Here is a 23,775-nt window from a genome sequence, read left to right as displayed (position 1 = left end):
CACAATCTAGGCTAAAAAATAAAGAGATTTTAAAATCATGCATTCTTTTACTGGCCTTCTGAGAATGCGTTTTTCACTCTACCGGTTTTGTTTTGTTTTGTTTTGTTTTTTTTTAACCAACATTGGGAATGAGCTAATAAAAACACAAAACAAAACGCAAGCAGATTTTCACAAGCCTTGAGAAAACAGAAATTTTGTTGTTTGTGGGGGTTTTTTTTGGTTGTTTTGGTTTTGTTTTTGGTGGGGTTTGTTGTTTTGTTTGGTTGGGGTGTTTAGGATCAAGCTAAAGATCATGATACCAAAGATAAAACACAAAGTTTACAACAATGCTGTTTTTACTCTACAGTGTTTTCCATCAGATGAAGCAAACCAAATCTTTTCTGTTGCTGCCCTTACCAAATTAAGGCTGAAGAAATTTTTATCTTTTATTATCCTTTGGTCAGGACAGATGCTTCTGTAAAAAGTAGTTCAAAAGAGCAGAATATGGGCTTGGGGGTTTCTCTCTTAGTCATAGTTCATTTTTCCTCTCTCCCGCACATCCAGCCTCATACAAGTCACATTAGTATACAAACATATATTAATATACGATTATGATGAGTATACAGTAGAATTGCTCCTGATTCATAGCAAACAAATGAAAATGAAGGCTAGATATTTCAGGGCAAACCAAATATGAGTTTTTCTTCCTAAATTATCTTTTTTATAGCCTAGCCTCCAGATGGTGAATGATTGTTTGCTAAGCTCAACTGATGTTAGACAACAGCACTAGTTTTTAATTACATCTTTGAACACACAGTGTATTGAAGTGGAGGAAATGAGTTAAAGCTAAAAATTTTTTATTGGATGAAGCATTTAGTATGAGACTGCAGACAATTACAGGAATGTCTATGGACTGAAACACAGAATTGCTCCATTAGCTCAGTAGCTGAGAAATGGTCTGAGAAGAAAGACAGCAGCAGTTATCTCTCGCAGCATGCTTTACTCTTTAATTAATAAGATATCAAGCACAATTGAAGTGTGTCATTTCAGTGACTTTACCCTAAGTGAACCCTTACTACAAGTGATTAAGAAACTTTACCACTGAACACAATGCATTTGCATTGTAATTTACTGCATGGAAAATGTATTTTAGAGCCAAAGGTTTAATATCCTTGGAATGTCTAGATTAAGTTTCATTTAGACATTCAGAAAGATAGTGAGACTAAAGCTTCATTGTGGTTTTATGATTTTCTGCATGTGAAATCAGGGGCTTAAAATGTTTTTTCAAATTCTTAGATATGAATTTCTGTCTTTGTGATGATTTGAGCTACTCTAGTTCTCAAAATCTGAGGTTGATTCAACAGTTAGGTTAAAGAATACAAGATTGGAAAGGATCTGTGCAGCCACAGGTAGTAATACCATGCTATCTTGTTAATATAGTTGTTAAATGTCCACTTCAAATTGGTAAATAAATTATCCATGTTCTTTCTGCAGAAGGATATTTTAGATGCCTAAAATCATTCTTATTTCTCGGCCACATTTATTCACAAGCAGTTCATAAGTAACATAATTTAAGATTAGATTTGGTTTCCTAACTCCATTTATTAAGTAGTGAAGATGCACTAGCACATACACAAGCAAATTTTAATAGCAATAGAGGTAAAAGAAAGAGGATCAGCACTTAGACAACAAAACACACACTAGAAGAATCAATACACAGAGCAAATACAGGGCATAGAATCACAGAATCATGGAATAGTTAGGGTTGGAAAGGACCTTAAGATCATTTAGTTCCAACCCCCCTGCCATGGGCGTAGGCACCTCGCACTAAACCATGCCACCCAAGGCTCTTGTCCAGCCTGGCCTTGAACACTGCCAGGGATGGAGCATTCACAACCTCCCTGGGCAACCCATTCCAGTGCCTCACCACCATCACAGTAAAGAATTTCCTCCTTATATCTAATCTAAACTTCCCCTGTTTAATTTTGAACCTGTTACCCCTTGTCCTATCACTACAGTCCTTAATGAAGAGTCCCTCTCCAGCATCCCTATAGGCCCCCTTCAAAAAACTGGAAGGCTGCTATGAGGTCTCCATGCAGCCCTCTCTTCTCCAGGCTGAGCAGCCCCAACTTTCTCAGCCTATCTTCATAAGGGAGGGGTTCCAGTCCCCTGATCATCCTCGTGGGCCTCCTCTGGACTTGTTCCAACAGTTCCATGTCCTTTTTATGTTGAGGACACCAGAACTGCACACAATACTCCAAGTGAGGTCTCACAAGAGCAGAGTAGAGGAGCAGGATCACCTCCTTCGACCTGCTGGTCACGCTCCTTTTGATGCAGCCCAGATACGGTTGGCTTTCTGGGCTGCAAGCGCACACTGCCTGCTCATGTTCATTTTCTCATCAACCAACACCCCCAAGTCCTTCTCCATGGGGCTGCTCTGAATCTCTTCTCTACCCAAACTGTAGCTGTTCCTTGGATTGCTCTGACCCAGGTGTAGGACCTTGCACTTGGCATGGTTAAACTTCATAAGGTTGGCATCAGCCCACCTCACAAGCGTGTCAGGTCCCTCTGGATGCCATTCCTTCCCTCCAGCATATCAACTGAACCACACAGCTTGGTGTCATTGGCAAACTTGCTGAGGGCGCACTCAATCCCACTGTCCATGTCACTGACAAAGATGTTGAACAAGACCGGTCCCAACACTGATCCCTGAGGGACACCACTCATTACTGGTCTCCAGCAGGACATTGAGCCATTGACCACAACTCTTTGTGTGCGGCCATCCAGCCAGTTCTTTATCCACCGAGTGGTCCATCCATCAAATTGATGTCTCTTTCATTTAGAGACAAGGATGTTGTGTGGGACAGTGTCAAATGCTTTACAAAAGTCCAGGTAGATGACATCAGCTGCTCTACTCCTGTCCATCAGCTCTGTAGCCCCACCATAGAAGGCCACCAAATTGGTCAGGCAGGATTTCCCCTTAGTGAAGCCATGCTGGCTGTCACCAAGCACCTTGTTGTTTTTCATGTGCTTTAGCATGCCTTCCAGGAGAAGCTGCTCCAAGATTTCACCAGGCACAGAGGTGAGACTGACTGGTCTGTAATTCCCTGGGTCATCCATTTTCCCCTTCTTGAAATTGGGGTTTATATTTCCCTTTTTCCAGTCTTTGGGAACTTCACCTGACTGCCATGATTTTTCAAATATGATGGCTAGTGGCTTAGAAACTTCATTTGCCAGCTCTTTCACAACCCACGGATGGATTCCATCAGGTCCCATGGACTTGTGTACATTCAGGTTCTTAAGATGGTCTCAAACCATGTTAAGAAGACATGCATGAAGACAAGCAGTCAACAGGTCTATCAGGAATTTGATTTTTCTTCCACCTACTCATAGTAATTTTAGAAATGACTGAGTGAATCTTATTTATAAGCTGAACCTCTATAAACTAACATAAAGCTGAGCATATTACCTTTTTTATAGAAAAATACAGTTTTTAAAGCATTTATTGATATATTTTAGATACATGGCTGGTGGATACCTATAGGTAAAGGGATATCTGAAACAGAGCAGATGTCATCTGAACCCTTTTGAATGTCAGAGCGAGCAGATGTATCTCAGTTGGAGGTAACCTTCCCCTTGAATGTTGGAGGGAGCAAGTTGGTCTGGGTTGGAAGTGTCCTCCCCCTTGCCTAGGAGAATATCTGTTCTCCTACTCAACACAGGCAAGGTGTTTTATCCAGTCCAGGGAAGAGACTGATGGGACTAAGGCCAAGCTTCTCTCAGTTGTCTTTTGCCTCAGAATATGTCAGGAAAGAGAAGATTAAGAATTTATTTATCATAACGAACTGGAAGCAGTATATCATTCCCTCCTCCAGGACTGATTAATGGGCTCTGCTGACCTTGCCATACACTCATACAGGCACAAGTGATTTCATCAGCCCCGTGGCACACACTCCCAGGGCATTGCGCAGGCAAGTATGACAGGGTCATCCCTCTCCTCCTTCCCCAGGGACAGAGTTGTTGATCCCTCCCCCTTTTTTTTTAACATCAACTTCTTTTGCTGCTTCTCAGTCGCTCAGGGAAGGAGAAATCCCTGCTTTCAGCAGTTCCCAACAACCTGGGTCAAAGTCAGGGTGGGCAAGGTTTCATTTTTCCATTTTCCCTCTCAGTAAGACATTAAGAGGAACACAAGTTCCCAGCAGCCCTTCTTCAGGGAGGCTCAAAGGTTACATCTCTCTTTGCTTTCTGCTCATTGTGTGTTTGAGAGGAGGAGACTAGATGATAAGCAAGCCCTCACATGGTGCTGTAAAAGAAAAAAGCAAGCTAATTAAAAAATTGTGTAGGTTGTTTCTCCCTCCCTCCCCCCCAACCCTCCATCTCTTACGCACTGACCCGGTTTGCCCAGCTTTTCTGATGTCCTTGCCTTTTAGAGACTATTTCTAGATTTAAGAATATGAAGAGGAGGCAGAGATGGAATTTCTCTTATTTAAAAGATCATAAATGGGCTAATTATAGAAGCTGCCATCTGGGCAAAGGAACTCCATCTTCCAGAGTGCTTTCATAATACATATCTATTCCAAACATCATCTTCAAGCTGTCTTTAAAAAACAACAACAACAAAAAAAAAATCCTCAAGAAAACCAAACAACTTAACTATCTTTAAATTCATATGTTTTTTCTAATTAGATAAGTCTACCTTCTAATACCTGTGAGCTGGTGAGAATGCTGGTGTTGCAGTAACAACAGATCTGCTCAGCAAGGAAGTGTGCTACAGCAATGTAAAGCAAAGAAAGAACTTAACCAGTGTTACTCAACACTAGGGAGTAAACAGAGTATCTTTTCATGTACTGCTGCTTCTAGCCCTACTCCTGCTAACTCTGGGGCAGGAAATTTGGCAGAAATCCTTCCTTTATTGTCTGGAAACGAGGGAGAGCCTTTTAAAAGTAGCCAGCTCTTCTACATGTCAATGTATGAAACATAATTAGAGCTGTCAGTAGAATGCTTGAAAATTGAAAATATATATAGGTAATACTATTTATATATAAAATAGATTTTTCATTAAAGAGTCGATGATTACTTACTCATAGCTGTCTCTCTACCAGTATGTCTGTGCCAAACAGTGAAAAAATCATATTTCACATCCCAAAGAATCACAAGGTCATTGCTATATATTAAAAAATGGAACCATTTTGAAACTTTCTATTTGCCGCCTGTTTGTGCCGTGTAAATGTGATTCCAAGTTTTATTTTAAAATCATAAGTGCTATTAATGTCTATCAATCATTAAAAGTAAATGCTGAGTTCCTCACATAAAGTAATCCATGACTCTGGAAACAAAAGGAGCTTTAAGAAAATCCAGTCTGAATTCCAATAGAATTGTGAGTGTTGGGCTCACTGCTGAAGTGATTCACAGAAGAAATATTTCTGAGATCAGTTTTGTCTGTTATCCTGGCTTCATCCTGGCAAGCTCCTATTCACTTCTCTGCCTCAGTTTATCTGACTGAAATACAGAGAAGATAGTCTGCAGCTCTGATGAAAACTAATGCAGACAAGGCAAAAATTCAGTATGTTTAGCACATCCTGGAGAAATCAAACAACATGAAGCCCTCTGCAGTAGACTTGCAGTCTAGCTGAGGCGGAAGTCAAAACAGTCTACCAACACACAGAAAACACAGTAAACTTGAATACACCAGATACAATACACGAACAATACAGTGGCATACTTTTTTGTAATGATCCATGAAAAATTAGTTAAGGAAGCTGCATGGTACATGACCCAAGATTATTAAAAATAATTTAAAATACAGCAAAACATGAGTCCTCCCATTCCAGGCCTCACAGACTGTCGCGTTCTCTAACTTCATCCAGGAAGCTGTATAATAGGTTGGATTGTCTGCAACCAGCCCCTTCGACATGCGTGTAGATATCATGACCACAATGAGGTGAAATGGGGATAAAATTAAGTTGTTTTTTTTTTAATTGTACTCAGCTTTTACATAAAACTAAAATGTAGAATGTTTTTTGTCTATACAGATTAAACTAGAATAACTCTGAGATCATTTCATTCCCTGGTGTCATATAAAAAAAAATAAAATATCCTTTTGCATGCACTTATAAGAAGACTTTGACCTTAAATCAGTATGTTGCTTCCTGGTATCTGGGTAAACTTTCCTGTGACAGATATAAATGCAGTTAATGAGATTTTAAAACATGTTTCTGAGTAGTTCATTTAATTACATTACACTAGCTTAAAGTGACCTTTAAAGGCCACTCCCTACTGACTCCTTTTACAATTACTTGAGAGTTCTCTAGCATTTAAAAAAAAAAAAAAAGAAAACCTTACACTGAACATAATGAAGAAATAATGGTCCTTGTCTGTTTCTGTAATGAACATCACAGTAGGATTTCAGATGCTAGCATCTCTTACTGAAGAGGTAAAACTGAGAAATAGAGAGTTTTCTACAGGTCCCAGTTAAAAAAGAACATAAAGTTTCATCTCATCAATATCTACAGACAGACTTGGTGGGCTTTTTTATCATTAACATTTAGAATTCAAAATTTTTAAAATTATTTATCAGGCAGGCCCAGCTACTAGCTTACTTTCTTTAGTGTTCAAGAGTGGGAGCAAGTTAGTAGCTTTCTTTCACTGGAGTGCTCAGCAGCTCCCAGAAATGATGGGGGACAGATCTGCTACACTTTCCCATCATTTTCAAGAATCCTGGTATCCAAACTCATGGAGATTACAATGGGTTTCCTGTAACCTTGAGGTACCGCAGGATACTGGAGAAAATGTGAGAAAAAAAAAAAAATGACAACAGCAGTAAGATATTTTTATGGGTTTTCCTTTTCCATGGTTAGAAAGATTAATGGAGGTTGCCTCAAACACAGGTCAGGTATATACTATTAAACAAGAGAGGACCAAGGAGCAAGCTGGAGTACCGTATTCCTCATGGTCCATCCTGCTGGTTATCATAGTTGACAGAATTTTGGCCCAATTAACAATCACCAAGGAAATGAGCAGGGAAAGTTTGGAGGACAGAATCCACAGGGGATCATTTTCAATAGATGGTATGGGCAAGACTGAAACAATTTTTCCTTAATCTAAAACAGTACCCCAGCAGCATGTGAGCTCTAGGGAGCAATGCAGTGAATCAAAGGTTGGCAAGTTTCCTCATTGATCTGCCTTGCCCTGGACTGCAACAAAGGTATATGGCAGTATGGGCACCTTTGTCTCTGAGGCAAACTCTTAAGTGAAAGGTGCATAACCTTTAAAAATAATCTACTTCAAGTGATGAAGTCATTCACGGAGATTCATTTTTCTCTCCAGAGCATCTGTCATCCTGAAATACAATTAGTGGCAATGCTTCATCACTTCCTTCTTACCACTTTTCTCCACATCTTTCATCATCTGAGCTTGAGAGTGGTAGACTAATGGGCAGTGCATGTGTGGGAGAACAGTGTACCTGAGCAATCAAGTACTGATTGTTATTTGCTTTGTTTTTCTTCTCTTAAAAGCAGATGGGCAACTTTCACCTGTTTACGACAACAACTCCCATAAGTTTTAGTGAGTCCAAGTTCATTTATATCAGGACTTAACTTAATATGCAAACATATATCATCTCTTTTTGATTATTTGTTGATGACCTGTTGACTTCAACTTAATGCTGGGTTTATTCTTTCCATGTGTGTTTTCTGGATGTCATTTCCATAGCAATTGCACAAACATACTGAACAATTTTTATAGATCATAATTACCCAAATTTACTGCAAGTGGGATACTGCAAGTGGGATACTGTGACTAATACGATCAAGTCTTTCATAGATGTTTCATTCAGTCTCATAGACTTCACTTCATAAAAAATAACAGGGATGACCAAACATAAAAATTTGTCCTCTGAAAAATACATGATAACATAAAAAATTAAGAGGTTGAACAAACTGATCGGAAGACAATCCCTCAGTAAGGTTGTACTAAAAAGTGAATGTAACAATATTTCCGTTACAAGAGGAAAGTTATTACCCCTCAACCAAGCCAATGAAACAGATTGTGCAATTACTCATCTACCACAGGGAAAAACTAAGTTTAGTTTCTCCTAGTCTAGACTTTCTCTGCTCTTCTAGCCCTCTTGTATGTTCTGTATCAGAGGTCTTCCATGTCTCCTCATCTCAAAATGCCTGATTCTCTGCTCTTACTGTTTGCAATTAGTATCTATAACATGCTATTCCACATGGCACTTGCAGAGCATTGCTGCTTGCTCCCCTGCCTTTGGTAAGAGAGAGCATCTTGGAGGAAGAAGTTAAGAGGTTTCTTTTAAATAATTACTCTTTAGCAATAATTAATTTCTATACTTAATTACTGACAAGGCCTCTCATTCTTGAAATGGTTTTTGTTTATAAGCTATGTTACGGTCTCACATAAAATGTCAAAATCAAGGTCACATAGTTTATGCTATTTCAGCAGAAGTAGTAGGTGCCTCCACAGTAGTAGATGCAATTTGACTAAGTTAAATTTAAGTAAATGCTGCATATGAAGTATGTCAAGTTTAGAACATCTTTTGCTATTATGATCATATCTGCAGGATGCGCTTCTATGACACAAAAAAATACCAGTTCATATTCTTCCTGCTAGATTAGACATCTTTGTGCAGATGTTCAAACTGGTTGTTAATTGAACAAGACTGTATTTATTTTCATGTCAGTACACTTACATCAGGAGCTACACTCAATATTTTTGTTTTTCTTTTCTCCTCCCTCCCACCCTACCTCTCACTATTATAAACAATGTTTTCATTCAGTCTATTTATTTCACTAGTCCATCTATTTCTTTGACAGTTTGAGAACTCCTTGTGTGCTATCTATCTCCCACTGTTGGCAGGTCATCTGCACACTGGTTTCCTGAGAATTCTTTTAAACATTGCAATAATGCATAACAAGAAATGAACAGAAAATACAGCAACAAAAGGTTCATCTTAAGCCTCGGAAAAAAGGTTATGCTCCTACCAGCACCATAGATCCTGCTTTAGTCTATCACATGTATCACTATGAACCTTTTGACCAAGTCAATATGGTATATTTATGAAACGGAAACCAGCTTTACTACAGGGTACACTCTAGCCAAATACAAAAGTAGGGTTGGGAGTATATTTTAAAATCCAGCATATTTCTTTGGAAAAGTGGAGATTTGGACTATCTATATACCTGGTGGTGCAAGCAACATGCCAGTTCTGCTTGTGTCAGCAAGCCCGTTACCTGCCTGCCTGCCACTCAGCTGGGAGGCCAAGAGGCAGCTCTGCCAGCCCACGGTCTCCCAAGGACCCAGTGATGCTTGGTCACTCCGTGCTGGGCCTCTGCAGCCTCTCCTTCCAAAAGAGACAATCTGATACTTCATTTTTCTCTGTAGGGCAAACTGAATTTTACTTTCCTGCCAAGAACTGTATTGAAGACTATTCTCACCGGGAGACTCAAACTTCTCTATTAAAGTATATTTACTTTGGTGTCACTCTATTGGCAATCAAGAGGTTGTTATGGATTTAGGATTGATATAATGGAAATATCTGGCATAGCCAGCCCAGGTAGGTGAAGCTGGGAATGGATTTAAATTAAGATATGGTAAATGTTACAGAGTAGATCCGCAAAATCTGTTGCCCTTCCTTTGCCTATCCATGTACATGCTCACTGCTTTCATTTGCTCAAAGTTACCGATTTGCAGAAGATAAAAGACTTGGATGGGTTCTCAACATAAATACACAATGAAGGAAAGGGACACCCACCGACATTGCGCCATATTGGTCATTATATGTTTGCTGCCTTAGCATACACATTCCCCAAATACTGCCTATAATACAATTTACTCTCTCAAAAAAATTTGAGCTTCTGTCAAAAATCATTTACATGGCTATCAGTCATCTCCTGATATCTCTCCCAGGTCTCTCCCAAAAAGGCCTTTATGCCAGATCATAGGACTAAGTCAAACTTACTAATGTACTTCATAGTTTTTTATCTGGACAGGTCATAACACACAATAAGATCATAAGATCCATTGCTGGAGGTAAAATACTTTCAAAGTTTTGTTATAATCTTGTGTATAGAAATGTGGTTCTCTAGGTCACCACACATCTTTAAACTTCATCAGTGTCACATTATAAATTACGTGAGTGTTAATGCTGACACTGGCATATTTCTCACTTTTAGAGTCAATATAGTGTCAAAAGTGAAAAAAAAAAAAAAAGCTCCTTCAAATAAAATATCACCACTATTAAAAGACTAAGAGAAGACTATCTCTTGTGTCTAAACAGAATTGGATCCATATGTAGCCTGGTTGACTTCTCCTAAGGCTTGGTACTGTAAATGATTTCTAAAATATTTCTGTTCTCCTTCAAACTAAAAAAAATAATAATCCTGAAATGTTTTAGGATATATATGGCTAGGTTATATATATGATGATTTAAATCATCTGATCATTTAAATCATCTGATCCCCTACCAAAAACTTAAGTCTGTTCATGTTTGCTTTGTATTAAACCATTAGGAGAGTGGACAAGAGAAGATTAGATACAGCAAAGCTGGAGATCTACAAGTTGAGGAGATTCAAGAGCACCTTGAAACACTCCACAGAAAGGCAGAAAGAGAAAGCATGGTTTCTTGTTCTTTAGACTCCGTACTGTTTTTTTTCTTCTGGATAGGCATGATCTGACATTGCACCAGTAGAAGGGTCTGCTTTTAAAATATGAAGTTCTACACCTTCAGTGAAAACTTTTATAAAATCATAAGGCTGATCACTATATCACTGAGACCTGCAGATTGCACCAAGTAGGTTAAATCAGAATGGTGGTACATAGTGATACTATGAGGAAGCTCTGAGTCTGTGCCAAAGCAATAAAGTGGCCACCCAGGAGCAACCCAAAACCTGTGTCAGAATGGCCTTTCAGCTGAACCACTTATCTCTGTCTCTTAGCTGGGCTAATTAGATCAGCAGTGGTGCAATACCATCTCTTCAAACTGCGTCCTATTCCCAGCTTGGGCCATTTCCACTATCTCGTACATCTCTACTGATATATGAGACCCTCGGTTCCCAGTTAGGAAAGAAAGCTGAAAAGATAGCAAAACATCCCATATGCAACCAAGGGTCAGATTCTTCTTGAATTGTTTACCATCAGCTAACATCAGGGATGCATCTATCACCCATTCCATCTGAACTGTTTTCTTAATGTTGCTGACAACCACATCTAGCTGTTGTATAATGAATGGTCTTTTCCATCACTAAAAACAAACTTAAAAAAAAAAAACAGCAAGGTTCCTTTCTGGATATGTTGTTACACAAGCACACAACTTGTTTTTTTAAAGCTGAGACATAAACTAGATTACTTCCTAAATATTTTTTTTAAAGCCCAATGTTTACCAGAGTAAGACTAACCAAAAGAAAGCTTACAATATTTTGAAAAGTGTACAGTGTGCCGGTGAGATGGGTGGTTTCTTATGCACAAGTTTGCCAAAGCACAGGCTGCAGTTACCAGAGAAGTCAAAACAAACTCCAAACAGAAAAGCACATCTAGTTAGTAAAATGCATTATTAATAGGAACAGCAATAGAACAGCCAGCAGAACTCCACTTATAATGGAGGCTGTAGCTTGGGAAGTCACAGCAGTTCCCACCAGAGCGCTCTTCTGTTTTAAAATATTACACCAGGAGAGCAGTCAAATGCAGTTTTGTAAAGAATTAGGATGAGCTAATATTACAATATTATTTGTTTGCATTGCAGGGTATGTGTAAGCAGACAAATGGAGACAGATGCAAGTTCTTTTTCCAGTGTTCTCAATTGGATAGCTGTGATCTAGGCCTGGTCTGTTCAGCCAGGCCTGGTCCAAATGATGTACAGCCACATTAGCCGCAACTGTTTTCCAAATTAACACAGCCTACTCCTTTGTACATTGCTTATAATCTCTTTGCTTAATGCAGGAAGGTAGATATTTTGAGGTAAATTGTCACTTATTTGGGTTAGGAGCATTTACTTTCAAGTATACCCTTTTCTTGGGATAGAGGCTCTGAATAGGTTTTGTGCCTTTGACTTAAGAGTAATTACATCCATTTTCTACATTCACATCTAAGAAGTCCTCAGTACAGTCAGTGCAGTCCAGATCCTTCTGGATTTGAGGACTTCTGTTCCAGTTTTGTTTTTGTTTCTTTCCATGAATCTGCTCATTATCCAAGGTATTACTGCCTAGCTTGCTGTTCTGGCCTAATACAATTCAACTGAAGCAATTTAAATTCATTGCTTTAATGCTGAGGCTATCAGTGAAAACCAGGACCATGGCTGTAAACAACCTTCCTGGTGAACTGATGTCAAAATAGTGGCCCTTTTTTTTTCCTCACCAAAACTACCCCATTATATCAACCTATCTTGTTAAATTTCCTGGTCAGTAATGTTCAGGGCTGATATTCCAGCTTTCACTAGGTTATCATGTTTTTGGTGCCTTTTCAGAGTTAATGTACATTCAAATTCCTTTCTTTTTTCCTTTCATCTCTTTGCACTAGAAAATGTGTTGGTTCTTACTGACTACACCCAATTTTCTATTTCTAATTGATATGCATATTCCTTTATTAACTGCAGCATTTTCTAAAACATATGATATCAGCCCTTCTTTTTCTTTATTATGCATTCTGCTGTCATATATCATATTTCTCTATCTTATGCCAAATCATCTTTTACTCAGTCTTCTCCTTTCTGTATTTATTGCTATCAGTGAAGTTTATAGAAGCAATCTGCTTACTTCCACCATTTCTTTCACAACTCCTTTTCTGTTCCAAAAACAGACCAGGATCTGGTTTCTGGACAACATTCTTCACCGACTCCTTAACTTTTACAGTTTGCCAGGAGTTTTTCCTGACAGCAGGAATTCCTGGAGGAATTCTGGTTAACTGGAATAAAACAACTGTGGAGATACAGAACTGAATGGTAAACTACTTTGTGTGGAAGGAAAATCAAACATACAGGATTGTGAAATATCCCAGTCTAAGATTAGGTATGAATCTTGATACAGTATTTTCTTAGGGTAACTATATAATTTGGTGGATTATTACGTGTCTTTTCCCTCTATAAGACTGTAGAAAGATTGATGATTTTTACCTCTACAAAAAGAAAAAAAAAAAAATCCTACATTGACAGGCAAAGGTGAGAAAAGCTTTTATCTGCAAGACAAATTCTGCCGAGATAATAGCATAGCACTGGACAATGCAGATCTGTATGACGTGACTGTTCTTACTATTTCTCTGATCAGAAGTAAAGTAATAGCATTTCAACCACCATGATTAGGCTTCATTATCAGCATAACTACATAAGCACAACGGGAACTATTTGCTTGCTCTCTTTCTATTATTTTGGACTATCTACAAAGGTAAGTGTATGCTTAATTTTTAGCTCACGTTCTACATGACTTCACAATACAAATGGGAGATGATTTCCCAGCCACTGCACATTCCTAATGAAATACTCCATATAATGGATGTCACAGACTCTCTCTGTAGACCAACTAAATCACCCTCTGTCTGTATGAGTGTGATTCACTTTTCTTCTGTTTTCTCAGCGCACAAGTATTCTGATATCCACACTGGCTGCAGAGATCAGGCAGAGCTCACTCTGTCTCTTGCGTAAAAGGAACTGCCTGTGAGGGGACAGCTCGTGATTGCAGAGGGGAATCACTGCTGGGAACATGGTCTGAACAAAAGGGGACTCACTGTGGTGTGTCCACGGGCATGACAAGTCTCTCCACCAAGACTGTTATTTCCAATTACTGGAATAAATCATTGGGACTTTGTCACCGAGGTTAATCTTGATTAATATTTGAGTGAATCTATTCTGAGTCTGAAACTGGACCCGTTCCCACCTGATTTTATAAATGAGAGGTTAAAAAGATGTGCCAAAAGTATGCTTACCCATCCTGGGAGTGCCAGATACAGATTAGGTAGAACACAGGATTTTTTAACCTCATGGATATATACATAGCAGGCTTTCAAATATGTCTGTTGAAATACTTGCTAATAACACAATCTAATTGGTGTACCCAGAGACAATAAATATGCTGCTTAGATAATTAACAGCAAAATCTGTCTTGCAGCTCAAAGGCAATTGGGTATTCCAAGCTCATTCCAGACTTTAATTTTGCCAAGATAAACACATTATAGTGGGAAAATCTGTATATTGTTTCCACTTTGGCTGAGAAGGACCACTGGAAAGACATGATTGTCAAGATAAACCTACTTAAAATAAACAGACTGGCATGGGCAACCCAATTGGTTGAAGATGTCCCTGCTCATTGAAAGGGGGTTGGACTAGATAACGTTTGAAGGTCCCTTCCAACCCTAACTATTCTGTGATTCTATGATTCTATGATTTTATGTACTAAGAGAAATTCAAATGAGACCATATTAAAAATCTTTCTTCTTTTTAAACATGCTTTATGTAATTGAACTCACTGACATTAAGACCTCATTTGTAAAGAAATATTATTCATACAGTCATAATACTGCCACCATAAAAATGTGGTGACACGTTTCTTCTGTCAGTCTAAATCAAGTAGAGCAAAACCAATAATTGACTTTATACAGCAAAGCATCAAAACAGATAGACCAAAGCATCAATACAGACAGACCAAAGCATCAATACAGACAGAAAGACCATAAAAAAATTTAGATTGAGCAAATTGTCATGAAGTTAAAAGGTGCACAGCTCTGCCACTGGGGCAAAATTACTCTGCATGTTGGCGGAGGCTGGGAAGTGACAGGCTGAGCAGTAGCCCCATTCAAGCCAAAGCTCAGCCTGAGCAAAGCCCTAAGCAGATTGTGAGTTTTCTATAGAAAAAGAAATAAATATATTTGCTGGCTCTGTCACCTCAGTGAAGACTCTGTACTTTTTCTACTGATGCCAGAAAGTACAGTAAGCATTTACCCACAGTTTTTTTTTCGCCCTCTCACTTCTAACAGTATTTATATGACATATCTATTTTTCAGGTTCCTTCTGCTTAGCATTAATGAATCTCTATCTCTATGACAGAATGACTGGACTGAGTATTTTTCCTTCATTTATTTGGATTAATGAAAGCAACTATGGCAGAGTCTGACAGCATTGCCAGGGCCCTGAAGCTTTCTTCAATGAAATGTATTAGTAATTCTACTTATTTCTCTGATGCATTGTTATCTTTCACGCACATTTCAATACTCTAATCTCATACCATTAAAGATGACAGTGCTTAACAAATGTTTCTTTTTTTATAAGTACTTCTGACTCAATGAAAATCTTTCTCTTAGCCAAACATTTAGCTTGACTGGAATGATAATATCTCTACTTGACATGATTTTGCTATTTGTTTGAAGTATTTCTATCATGATAGAGTATAAAGTAAAATTCCATTACTGCAAACCAAATCCTCAAGTACTTTTTTAATTGTTGTCTGACAATGAGTGTGCTTAAGTGTGAATTGATAAAAAGCCTAAGGAATTTAAAAGTTATAGTTATTTAAATAATAGAAAGTTATTGTATAAGTTATTGTTAATGTACACCACTGTATTTTATTTGTGTTTGCATTTTTTTTCTGTGGATGATATGCATGTAGCAATGTGGTAAAAGTTCAGGTTCATGTGATTATAATATTTCTTATTACTGTTGCTACTTAGTGATAAAGATGGTGCAAAGAAACCACTTTTACTGCTTTGCAATTCTGTAGTAATAAAATGGAATTTAGTTCTCATTACTTTATCTTACGATATGCATGTATTAGTCCTTGTTGTTATTGTCCCAATTCAGTGCATTCCTTGGTTCAAAGAGGGAAATATGCTGAAAACTGTACTTTCTTAATTTTTCTTTAAACAAAATGCGGTATGGAAACAGAAGTAGAACTAATCCTTGCTATGTGTTTGAGACAGTGACTGTTGAATAAGAGTTTATAATCTCTAGTGTGTAACAGAATTAAATGGCGTCTATTTTTCTATTTCTTCTTTCTATCCAAGATGAACATGAACAAGCACTGAAATACAAGCAAACAATCAGAAATGCAGTTAGACATACAAATCCAAGAGCAATACAGTGAGAACATACCAGCACTTTACATGCGCACACAGATCTCCCTTTGATATCCAGAACACTTTGTAACATCACCTGTCCTCCACTGAAATTCCCATTTATTACATCAGTCCCAGGCTGCAGTCCAAGAGTTGTGTTAGGACACACTGTGAATGATGGGTCAGGTATGCAGTTAGAAACTGCCTTAGCTTTGTTTTCGCATAAAATATCTTGAGACATTCCACTCCACATATATGAATTTGGTCATTGCTCTTACATTTATTGACTTAATACACAAGGGATTGACTCCTGGCTGTGTGAGTTTGAGGAACATTACCCATACAGCTTTCTCAAGTTGGAAGGAAATTTGCTGGCATGTCACATTTCTCTGCCTTGGGATATATAGAATCATAGAATCACAGAATGGTGAGGGTTGGAAAGGAGGTTAAGGTCACCTGCCATGGGCAGGGACGCCTCTTACTAGACCGTGTCACCCAAGGCTCTGTCCAGCCTGGCCTTGAACACCACCAGGGATGGAGCATTCACAATTTCCTTGGGCAACCTGTTCCAGTGCCTCAACAGCCTCACAGTAAAGAACTGCTACCTTATATATCTAACTTGATCTTCGCCTGTGTAAGTTTGAACCCATTACCCCTTATCCTTTCACTACCTGAAATAAAGCCCCATATGGCATTTTAGCAGAACCCATGATTACATGATGTGTTTTTTTAAGGGGTCCTCTCTAATACAATACCTCCAGCTACTGGTGCAAATACTGAGGTCAAAGCTGCTTTAGCAATATGGCCTATGAAATAACCAATGTGGCTTATGAAAAAGCTTCTGTTCAGTGGTGACACATTTGACATATCCACACAAGCTACGGTATTGAACCAGCTTCCAGCATCACAGAACAAACCATAGATATAGCTGGGTGTAATGGACTGATGGCGATTTTAACACAGACAGCATCCTTAATGAAGCTAGTCATGTCTAAAGCCAGAACTGGTGGTTCACACTGTTGGTTTCCCAGCCATGGTCCAGGCCATCTACCTGTTAGCTTCAGTTTAATAATCCTTCTCACACTGTAGAAACACTTCCTCAGCGCACAGGTCTCAGGAGCACCAAGAAAAACATATGGCTGCTCAGTCACAAAGCTGAGGAAACACCCGGCTGTGGGAAGGCAGCAGCCAGCAGTGGAGCTGTTTGGACATGCTGCTTCATACCAGTTACTTACCAGGGAGCACTGACATTCAAGATTTCCACTTCGATGTGAGTCCCAAGGAGTCTGAAGGTGACCCCAAAGGAAAAAGCAGCTAAAAAACACATTATCTAGGTTTAGCTGAGCCTGGCAACCAGTGTGTGAATTCTGCTGCTAATATTGGTGAAATCCTCTTCTCCTCCACAAACAGCCCTCTTTGGTGTGTTACTTTGTGTTTTATATCTGCTATGCAGTGTAAACTTTAAACCTTTATGTGTTTTCCTGAAATTACATTTATATCTGGGAGCAGTGACATAAAATTTGTTTACTTGCCACTCCTGCTATAATACATTCCCTCTGCAGCTGCTGCTCTCTCCTTAATGCTCTTTTGTTCACCCAGAAGTGAGAATAATATCCGGAGACCTGTGCCACAAGTAAGTTTACTCAGTCCAATCACAAGCAATAAGGGGGGAAATACTACCCATTGTAGCACATCAGTTTCTGAGTGCCACACGGCAAGGCAGGAAGCAGCAGCATCCCAAGAAAGGCATCTGGGAAAAGCAACAGCTCCTGAATCCCACAATTTCAAGCTGCTGTTTTGCAAAAGAAAAAGTACCATGGATAGTATGATCACCTGGAATCTTTGCCATGCTGCCTCTCCTAGCCCCTTCTGACTTCTAATTACATTTCACTTCTAAGTTAGTTACAAAAGAAAAACATAATCTAGCAGCCTCGTAAGAAGATTACCTGTATTGGCCTGATGGCCTATGCATTGTTATGATTCTGCAGTACCCTGACATCTTTCAGAACCAGAAACCTCACAAATTTTTCAGGTACATAAACTAAACATTTTATTGGTGTTTTTACTTGCTGCTTGAGGGAAAATGTTTAAGATGATGATGGTTTTTTTGCTTTTTTGTTTGTTTGGGTTTGTTTTTGTTTTTTAATTAGTTCATGAAAACATGATTTGTGCAGAGACTTTCAGAAATGCTTTTTTGAAAGCCAGATAGATGTATTTGGATTTCAGGTGCCAGCAATAAATTATATTTATAACCTTATGAAAAACCCAGAAACTCCCTGAAAACGCCACTGTCTTGGTTTTCTGAATAAATCAGCAACAGCCTAGGAAAACCACAGATTCATCATGCGCACATTTAAAAGCAAAAATCGCTAGCCCCGAGCAAGTTTAATTAAAATTACAGAAGAGTGTACAATGTAGAAGAAATAGGTCAGGAAGGAACAATGTAAAACAAAATTGCTTCTTGACAATAGTCCAGGAAAAGCAAGGCAAGTCTGAACCCAGTCATTGATGATATCAGGGAGGAGATGGGACTGTGAAGGGTAACAAAGTCATGGGAAAAACAAGGACATCTATTATCCAAACATAGCTGCAGAGCATTCTTGTTGGTTATTTTGTGAGGGATGCTACTTTTCCACATGCGGTTTGTGGTACAAAGAAGAGGTTAGGCTCTAGTCTTAGCCTTTTTGTACATACTGGTATTTAGCCAGTAACCCTCTGAAAAATACGAATTATTCATGTGCTCTTTAAAAAAAATTGGCTTTCTGGCGCTTAAAGCAGATGTTCCAACATAGCTGTTTTGCAGTGCTGATTTCTTGTTCCACGTAATACAGGGGCATGAGTCACGCTGCCTTATCAGGGTTAGGGTCTAGAATTTTATATTGGTTATTAGTTTGGATAACATCTTCAGGGTCATTCGATAACCAAGATCCATAAAATAAAGTGGGTTTATCTTCTTCAGTTCCTCCCTGTCTTTTGATGACATTTCAAGAATTCTAGTTACATCAGAGTAAACTTTCAGTAAGAAGCAACTTTTCCTTCTTTAAGCTCCCAAATGCAGGCTTTATCATCTCTTCCTATCTCATGTCACAAAACGTTATTCTTAACATAAACTACGTTTCCTGAGATGTTGGTTCTTCAGTGTAATAATCTTCAAACAAAAAATGTAGAATTCCTGGACAACAAAATCATCCCCAAATTCTGAAAAGGGAACTTGTTAAAAAATAAATAAATAAAATAAGGGACCAGAAAATTTCCGCTCAACCTATGAGAAGGGTCATTCAATCATTCAAGACATATTGCTAAGTGCTTTCATCAATTCTTTGAACTCATGTGTCAATTATTTCACTTTCTCTGGGGTTCTGTGGTACTGAATGTTTTTCATTCAAGTAATGTGGTAAACCTTTTCCTTGTGCAGCTAAATTTCCCCATTTTAGGGGTGCTGAAAACTGTTTTTCTGTATGTGTATGAGTTCTGCTTTTGGCTTCCTGATATTTCCATCCCTGCTGGTTACTGTGAAGCTTTTTCTGCTACTTCCCTGGCAGTTTGGGTATCTTTTTGTTCTGCTGTCATTAAACCACGAATGACACAGCTGCCAAACTATGAATAGATATATTGATTTCTTTTTACTTTGAACTTTTCCCATACTGTCTTTGAACTTTTTATACTTTTCTTTGAACCTGTCCCATACTGTCCAATTTACTTTTCTGAGTTGTTTAAGCGTGATATTATGGTTATTTAGAGAACAGGCCACTCCTATTTGCATGCATTGATTCAGAGCTCTGCTGCATATGGTTCTGGGTCAGCCTGAATCCAAAATCAGAGCAGATGCTAGAAACAAGCCTTTGCGGCTCTCACAGACCTGCCAAAGACAGACAAATCTCTCTTGTGGCACTTCAGATACATGAACAAGCAGCTGCATGAATTCAACTGTTTGAAGCAAAGCCCTTTAAGCAGCATAGACACATCTCCTCCACAAAAAAATTGCCAGGGGAAATGTGCAATCCCAAGGTAAGACAGCATTTAAGGAGGACAAATTGCAGGCAGACGGCTGCAGAGCAGATAGTGTGAGGGCAATCAGTAAAGACCAAATAATCCAACTTACTCCCAGAAGAATGAAGATCGAAATAAAAAGCCTATAGGCAGCAGCCTGGGGAAGCCATGAGGCAGCCAGGGTGGACTGAAACATATCTGCCAGCTCTTGGGACAGTGGAGAGTTTTCCATACTGGCACAGCAGACCTAAGGGGTCCAGTCTCTTCCCACTACCTTCAGTAGAACAAAAATAACGCTGCCAATATTTTTATTTCCTCCGTGTTTCATAATTATAGTTGCCACAAAAGTAACTCTTTTATAACATCAGGATGGGCAGTTTTATGAAATCCAAGTAACAGTTTAGGTCCCTAAATTGAGTCAGACCGCTAGCCCAGTACTTCCAGGAAAGCTGGTCTGTCTGGTGCTCTCAAGACAGGGGACATTCATGGCTAAAAGCAGTACCACCTCATGCAATCAGCATGTCTTTTGATGGCTGGTATCTCTGCAGGAATATGGCAGCTATTTCAGTGCTGTTCTCACACAGGAGGATATGCCTACCATAACCTGCCATGCTGCAGCCCTGGAAAACTTATTAAGGAGAAGTCCTGTCCTACTTTGGTTTTGAATCTCCTCTCCAGGATTCAGGAACAAGCATGAAGCAGAAGGAAAACCTTCCCTGCCACTGCTCTGTAGCCTGGACTCTATGCAGACATTTGGACCTCCGCAGGTACTGCAAATCAAAAAAATAAGGACTTTTTCTCCTTTCATTGCTGTTATTGCTGCCAAGGAGAAAAAAAAAGTTTCCGGTACAGAGAATCACTGAATGGTTGAGGTTGGAAGGGACGCCTGGAAGTCATCTTGTCCAACACCCCTGCTCAAGCAGGTTTGCCCAGGACAACATATAGATGTCTTTTGAATGTTGCCTTTTGTCCTGTCACTGTCTCCTCTGCCAGCTATTGAGAACAGTCTGCTCTAATGGCAGACAGGCTTTTTCCCCTCATTTGTTTTTCTCTTATCTTTGCTCACAGGAATTTTGAGGGAGTACATATACCAACTTTGTTTGCTTATCCCTCTAGCCTCCTTTAATTACTTATTAATAAGAAGGCCATTCTATCAGCCCCGTATTCTTCAGTGAATAAACGGATCATGACATCATCTTGTAGGCACGAAGCATGGAACATGTATTTCTTAGTGTTTTTTCTCCTTAAGCCACCTGAAATACCTCTAGCCTGCAGCAACCTCTCCCCAGGGTTGTGAGAGGGTGCCCACCCAAGGTATAACTCTACAGATCCTTGTTTTCCAAAGTCACCTTCTCTTCCAGAGCCCCTAAGGACTGTTCCCCACCTCAGCCCTAGGAAAGACTAGTGGGAATGCAGCACTGGAGCACTCCTGGAGTAGGAAATAAATCAGTGTATGTACTCTAATGACAACAAGCCCTATTTGGGGACCAGAGACATGATTTTGGAGGTGTCCATCAAAGTAGCTGTAATTCTGCCAGAGTTAAAACCAGAGGTGTATAGATGGCCGCAGACATATCACAGATATCACACAAACGTTTGGAAATAGGATGTACAAAGTATCAAATACTCAAGCTGTGGGAACTGTTTATGGTGACACATGCAGTGAAATACCATTGCAGGCAGCTTTCAGTGTCTCAGTACAGTTGCTTTCCTTCTGAGTGAGATCACTATTTGCATCACTAATTGTCCTGAGGACAGGACAATTGAGATGAATCTCTACAAAACAATAGAATATCTTAAGTGCCACTAGACATTTTTACCTTCAGCTAACTGAATCACATATCAAGGACCTATTTCCAGTCTTTCAAGACTTGCCACACACTGTTTGTTGAGGGTGATGGTGACAGGATCTGTTGACACAAGGTAATGCAAGTCTTGAAAATAATGGAGGTGAGGATATGAACTTTAATGACAGAGGCCCTAGGATGCAATATCAACACTTCCATTCCTCTTCTGAGTTACTATGTTGAGTATAATCACTCTTGTTAATTCTGCCTATACAGGGAATAAATCAGCTTTCTAGCTTCTCTGCAACTACTAGTGAGTACTGACTTAGTTTTGTAACAGGTTTGAGTAGTTCAATCTGTCTGTTTACTTTACTTGCGCTCTTCCCAGAATGCACACTGCTTCAGGGAGTGCTGAAAGACTGATGAAAGAAGAGATAATGTCTTACTTCTAGTCACTGCGCCTAGATGACTAAAACCTAAGGCTTCTGGAAAAAATTAATTTTGGCAAGATTTTGACAATCCTTCTCACTTCCTGACAAGTCTTCATATCTGATGCTGCGTAGATAAGAAGTAAAACAACAAATAGCATATTTTTGTTCAGTATTCCTCACTTCCACCGTTTTCATGTATGAACTATTTTAGTTACTATAAAAAAAAAAAGAAAACTCAAACAACTGTAGTGACTAAAATATTTCCTATGGTTTGCGTATGAAAAAATATCTTACTATAGTATCCTGTCTTTCAAATAGTTACGTACAGACTTAGCTAGACTAATGAAATCGTGCATATAAACACAAAACAGCTAGCAACAGAAAACAGTTTTGTTAGATGTTCTTAAACTCTACCCTAAAAAATCCTTTTAGTTAGAATGAGCTATTATAATAATTGAGCTTTTTTGTTTCATCCTTTGGGCCCTACTTCTCTAAGTTACATCATAATGATCAATGGACATAAATACATCTACTCACTACAGGATGGCTTCCCTTGAGTTTAACGGTTCAACCAGGTCTAAGTATAAGGGAAATGGTATTTTCAGTGGAATGAACTCTTGGAGAGACCAGTCTAAAGGAAAACAATTTTATACTTACATATATAACCTACAACAGGAAGGTAACTTAAGCCTGATTTAGTGTTGTACATAGTACAAGTAATTTTATAAATTATTACTGTATGATACACAACAATCTTTTTAAAAAAAAATGGGATCGGAATACTACATCAGATCTCTTGCACAGTACACATTTCAAATTTAATCAAATTTTTAGAGCTTTTTGTTTCCTCCCGAAGAAAGGATCTAATGTGGATTGCCAAATATCTGCCAACACCAAGTTCTTCCAGTGGTTACTTAATCTTTCAGTCAAAGAAATATTGGTTTTCCTCTGTAAATGTCAAGATACAAGTTACAGTTCTTGGGTTATGTGTCTAATAGATTGAAGAGCCCTCTGTGACCAAATTCATGCTCCAGAATCAAATACTTATTAATATACACTAGACAATCATGAATTATTCAACATTTTAAAAATATAAAGGTCAGGGCTTCCTGAGCATTTCCAGAGCAGATATGCCTTCCAATCCTATGATTATATTTATGGCTTTTCTCAGTTGATAGCCTTCTTAGACTTATGGTAAACATGGACACAATATTCACAAACTATGTGTTGCATAACTGGCAAATGCAGTAGGAATGGATATATGATATTCAAGATTCCTGCTAACACATTTTGGTATCATACTCTGAAATCTGATCACAGCTTCTCACTGGGAGGTCACATTCAGCTGAATAGAACTGGAACACTCAAGTTCTTTTCTAGGGTCACAGCTTCCAAAAATCAGACTTTTCATCTTTTATATATGATCTACATTTCTTCTACTTAATTCTACAATTTGAAATCTAAGATATATATAGCTAAAAAACTAGCCCTATACAAACTAGATTACATCTACCTAGAGATAACTTACTATTGGTACTAAT

The 23,775-nt window shown here is 38.7% G+C and overlaps 1 long non-coding RNA gene across 1 annotated transcript; it reads right to left on the bottom strand.

Moving 5' to 3' along the window:
* Positions 1–16,860: 16,860 nt before the first annotated feature.
* On the bottom strand, positions 16,861–22,435 carry LOC134162006 (uncharacterized). The gene is made up of 3 exons (XR_009964161.1): positions 20,125–22,435; positions 19,141–19,236; positions 16,861–17,340 (listed from the first exon to the last, which is right to left on the bottom strand). It is a non-coding gene; the product is annotated as an uncharacterized LOC134162006 (long non-coding RNA).
* Between the last annotated feature and the right edge of the window lie 1,340 nt (positions 22,436–23,775).

This window comes from Pezoporus occidentalis, unplaced genomic scaffold (genome assembly GCF_034315485.1).
Source record: "Pezoporus occidentalis ecotype Australia unplaced genomic scaffold, CSIRO_AGI_Poc_V1 ctg181, whole genome shotgun sequence".
Classification (NCBI taxonomy): Eukaryota; Metazoa; Chordata; class Aves; order Psittaciformes; family Psittacidae; genus Pezoporus; species Pezoporus occidentalis.
This window is presented reverse-complemented; position numbering and strand designations above follow the sequence as displayed.